At 35.3% G+C, this 5,069-nt stretch overlaps 1 long non-coding RNA gene across 2 annotated transcripts; it reads right to left on the bottom strand.

Moving 5' to 3' along the window:
* Window positions 1–979: 979 nt before the first annotated feature.
* On the bottom strand, window positions 980–4,827 carry LOC135765400 (uncharacterized). Of its 2 annotated transcripts, XR_010540683.1 has the most exons (5): window positions 4,693–4,827; window positions 3,695–3,846; window positions 3,121–3,185; window positions 2,898–2,996; window positions 980–1,292 (listed from the first exon to the last, which is right to left on the bottom strand). It is a non-coding gene; the product is annotated as an uncharacterized lncRNA (long non-coding RNA). The 2 variants fall into 2 exon arrangements; XR_010540682.1 differs by lacking the exon at window positions 4,693–4,827 and having other exon boundaries at window positions 3,695–4,315.
* Window positions 4,828–5,069: the final 242 nt, after the last annotated feature.

Genomic DNA, 5,069 nt, shown 5'->3' with positions numbered 1-5,069 from the left:
AAGTGCCCAATTCGGCCTAAAATGCCTTCAGGGGCATTCTTATGATGAGAAATGTCGTTTAAAGGCATTTCCAGCTCAGAAAAGCATTTTTCAAGCGATTTCAACATTTCAGGTTGGACTGTGACTTTTCGTGCAAAAGTGCCCAATTCGGCCTAAAATGCCTTCAGGGGCATTCTTATGATGAGAAATGTCGTTTAAAGGCATTTCCAGCTCAGAAAAGCATTTTTCAAGCGATTTCAACATTTCAGGTTGGACTGTGACTTTTCGTGCAAAAGTGCCCAATTCGGCCTAAAATGCCTTCAGGGGCATTCTTATGATGAGAAATGTCGTTTAAAGGCATTTCCAGCTCAGAAAAGCATTTTTCAAGCGATTTCAACATTTCAGGTTGGACTGTGACTTTTCGTGCAAAAATGCCCAATTCGGCCTAAAATGCCTTCAGGGGCATTCTTATGATGAGAAATGTCGTTTAAAGGCATTTCCAGCTCAGAAAAGCATTTTTCAAGCGATTTCAACATTTCAGGTTGGACTGTGACTTTTCGTGCAAAAGTGCCCAATTCGGCCTAAAATGCCTTCAGGGGCATTCTTATGATGAGAACCCAGCAAGCAATTTTGCGGCTAATAGACGTCTAGTAGCCGTCTAAACACCCCCCTGACGTCTAGGCTAAAACAAGGCTAATTTTGGGCTGTCAGTGAAAATCTAGTAGACGTCTATCATAGCCCAAGAAATAGACTAGTCATGAAATAGACGGCTATTAAACGTCTACATATATACGTCTAATAGACGGTGAATGTGGGTCTAGGCTAAAACAAGGCTAATTTTGGGCTGTCAGTGAAAATCTAGTAGACGTCTATCATAGCCCAAGAATAGACTAGCCGTTAAATAGACGTCTATTAAACGACTACACGTGTGTGTCTAATAAAGAACAAAAGAATGGCTAAAGAATTCTTTTTAATCCATTAAAAAAGGTTCTCGTAAACATGCAATCATGCAATTTATTACAAAAAATATTGTTAATACAATAGAAATTCAGATAAGACAAAATGAAGAAAAACTACTTTTAACAAAAAGAATAAAAACAGTAACAAAATAAAAGCATATATAACAAAATACAATTTTAAAAATGAAATAACATCTAAACATTAACAAACTATCTTCAGTTCACGTCAACTTATTAATTGTACTAATTTCTATACCCCCCCCTGCCCGTGCTCCCTGGTGCCTGTTTGAAATGCCCCCATTGCATCCTTCACTTCCAGTTCTGTTGCTGCTGGGAAGTTGTTCAACACAGCATCTGCCAAATATGATATGAAAAGAATGCATGAGACAAGTATTTTTGCTTTATGTTAAATGTGATAGTCATTCTATTTTGAAAAAGTAATATATGAATATTGACAGGCAACAGTAATCATACCGTTCTCATTACTAACAGAAGTGCATGTTTCTCTGCGTGTGTTTAATGACATTTTTGGAACTAGCAAAAGAGGCTTAAAGGCAGGGTATCTGATTTTGATCCAGAATTTTTTTTTTAGTTATGCTGGTTGAAAGTCTCCTCAAATATTGATAGCTCTCACTATGTTAAGTTGTCTAAATGTGTATTTTTATATATTTGTGTCATCTATAAAAGGCGTAGGACCAAAAAACTTTCAACAAATCATTGAACCCTGACCGAATGCAATAATTGGACGTGGGCATGGGCCAGTTACCGGTTTGAAGGTATACCGAGATTTTCAGAGTCAAGGTTTTAAAAAAAAACACAAATTTTCTGTGATACCGTTTTCAATGTATGAACTGTGTTTACACAAAGTGAATTAAATCATGTAATTGAATTCATGTTTACAGTTACAATTGAAAGAATATTATCATTTAAAGGCTTTATTTATACCTGGCATAAACGTTGTTTGTTGCTTAAAAATAAAATGTATTGTGTCCAGTTGAAAAGTTGATGTTTTAATATGCAGACATTTGAAAATAACACATTTTAGTGTCACAATGGCAATACCACAACACCGTGGTATTTTTGCTTACGGTTATCATACTGCCAGAATCTCATTCCGGCCCATAATTGGACGCATTAAATTTTTGCCCCTCTTCTGTGAACGTGTTTTGCATGCCACTTCACAACCTGTTCACACTCTGTAAAAATAGGGAGAATCAAATAAACCTTCCTGCTGAATTGACACAGGAGCTACAAAACGAAAGACATTTTGAAACAACAACAACAACAAAAAAAAACATCTGGATGAGCAAAGAGCAAAAACCCAAATTAACATTGGTAAGTTCACTGCTTTTCTGCAAGATGGAAACAGCTACAGGTCTGAAAGGGTCGTTGCAGTGTTTCTTTTGGAAAGGTAGGTATGCAGTGTGATTCTATTTTGATGGATTCAGATTGTATTTTAATGAAACTTGTTGCTTATGTAGTTTGTTTACGAATTAGTGTAATGATATTTATCTTTTCAAATTTCTAAACGTGCTGTATTTATTTCGGATTAAAAAAAGTTGTTTATGTTGGTTATTTTGGTAATGTTATTCACTTTGTCAGTCTTACTGGTTAATGAGATAAGAGTGTGCTTCTGGTTGGTGCGTGTAGGCTAAAGTTTGTATTTTTCAAAATCAAATACCCTGCCCTTTAAGATGCCAAGCATAAAATATTCACAATACAATCTTATTGACATAAAACCTGTCAAATGTCTAAAAATAAAACATCTAAACAATATTGTGTGGATGAGTAAACTGTTGTATCGGCAAAGAGTAATTTAACCTGGGGCTTTTAATATTTAGAAAATATTAAGGCAGTACCGGACTGTCGTCAATTACTCCTCACATAACCTAATGTTATATTAAAAGTACTATTTTGTGAAACACCATTCAGCCTAAAACTACATACAAACACACTTACCTTTAATAACTGAGAACTGATGTTTTTTCAAATGCTTGCTTCTGCAGTGGACCACCACCATTCATGTTGAAATTTGAAATTAATGAATTTTAGTGAACTCTAAAATAGAAAAGACAATGTCGTTAACAGTTGCAGACTGACATATTTTCTGATTTTTTGTGACCACATGAAAGACTGTTGACACCACAATGTCTGATTAATATTGCATGTTTAGAGAATTTACCTGTCCAGCATTCTTCCGGCACGGTCTCTCAAGTTTCTCCCTCCAGTTTCGCACAGCTTTGACACCTGAATAGCACATGCCTATGTCAGTAATTGTACAGTATTGTATGCTTCAGTGTACAAGTGTTTACAAACCTTAAAGGTTAATGCCCACTGACCTGCAAGTTTTCCCTCACTAACACAATAAAACTCTTTTTTCCAACAGACTAAAGGCCTGTAAGTTAATTCCATATGGAGGAATAGCTTTCCCCCACAATCTATCTCTGCATGCATAATTGTAAAGCACAACACTGCCTACAATACTGTAAGGAACACAGTAACTTAGCTAAGTTACTGCTGTTACTAAAAAGCAGCCTACAAATCACTCATGTTGATCTTTAGTGTAACGTTACATAGACTCATTTACCTCCACTATTTTATTACATTGCAGGTTGTACTGTTTAGGTTTTATAAAACATGGGTTACTTACTACGTTACACTGTTAAGTACCCGGTAAGAATGTCGCGATTCCAACAACAAATAAAGTAAATCAATTTTAAACACATGTAAAATAAAATAATTAAAAAAAAACTTACAAGACCAAACGAGTGTGGTACATACTTTCCTCGTGGCTGCTCGCTGATGTTGTTGCTTTTCAAACAGCGGAAATCTTTCTCGCGAGATATGGCCTCGTGTTTGTGTACTGCTGCCATCTAGCGGTTCGGAGTTGTAACTGGATTTTGTTTATCTTTGAAATACGGTCAAATAATGAATGTTATGCGTGACAGCAGATATTCAGATAAGATAAATTAAACCAAACATCTTAATTTCCCTGGTGTCTTTGCATGCCTGATAAAATATCATAATTCTTGCAAGTTATTTTGGCAAAAACAAAATTTTATTAAATTCAAGGTTATTTTGGGCTAAACATGGTTTGTTCGTAGTCGGTCTATTTATGAGCTAAATAGTGGCTATGTACGACGGTGCATAAAACACTTTAAAGAAATTAAACAAACCTTGTAATCGCTGTTAACTTTGCTTACAATGACATACCATACATCTCACAAGTTATTTTGGCAAAAACCACATGTAATTAAATTAATGGTTATTTCTGGGCTAAACGTGGGTTATTCGTAGTCGGTCTATTTGTAAGCTAAATAGTGGCTAGTACAGACGGTGTATAAAACACTTTAAAGAAATGAAACAAAATACCTTAATCGCTTTGATCTTTGTTTACATGATTAAATATCATACATCTCACAAATAATTTTGGCAAAACAACATGTAATTAAATTAATGGTTATTTCTGGGCTAAACGTGGGTTATTCGTAGTCGGTCTATTTGTAAGCTAAATAGTGGCTAAGTACAGACATTGCATAAAACACTTTAAAGAAATGAAACAAAATACCTTAATTGCTTTTACATGATTAAATATCATACATCTCACAAATAATTTTGGCAAAACAACATGTAATTAAATTCATGGTTATTTCTGGGCTAAACGTGGTTTATTCGTAGTCGGTCTATTTATGAGCTAAATTATGACTACGTACAGACGATGCATAAAACACTTTAAAGAAATGAAAAGAAATACCTTGTAATCGCTGTTAACTTTGCTTACATGATAAAATAGCATCCATCTCACAAATTATTTTGTCAAAAACCACATGTAACCAAATTAAAGTTTAATTGGGCTAGAAGTGGGCTAGGCGCAGCCCGGCTATATCGGGTCTATACTGAAACGAGACGTTGAAAGGACGGCTATTGCTTGCTGGGAAATGTCGTTTAAAGGCATTTCCAGCTCAGAAAAGCATTTTTCAAGCGATTTCAACATTTCAGATAGGACTGTGACTTTTCGTGCAAAAGTGCCCAATTCGGCCTAAAATGCCTTCAGGGGCATTCTTATGATGAGAAATGTCGTTTAAAGGCATTTCCAGCTCAGAAAAGCATTTTTCAAGCGATTTCAACATT

This window comes from Paramisgurnus dabryanus, unplaced genomic scaffold (assembly GCF_030506205.2).
Source record: "Paramisgurnus dabryanus unplaced genomic scaffold, PD_genome_1.1 h2tg000189l_1_25274__unclustered, whole genome shotgun sequence".
In the NCBI taxonomy this organism is placed as follows: Eukaryota; Metazoa; Chordata; class Actinopteri; order Cypriniformes; family Cobitidae; genus Paramisgurnus; species Paramisgurnus dabryanus.
Note: the sequence above shows the minus strand (reverse complement) of the source record. Positions and strands in the feature narration are given on the sequence as shown.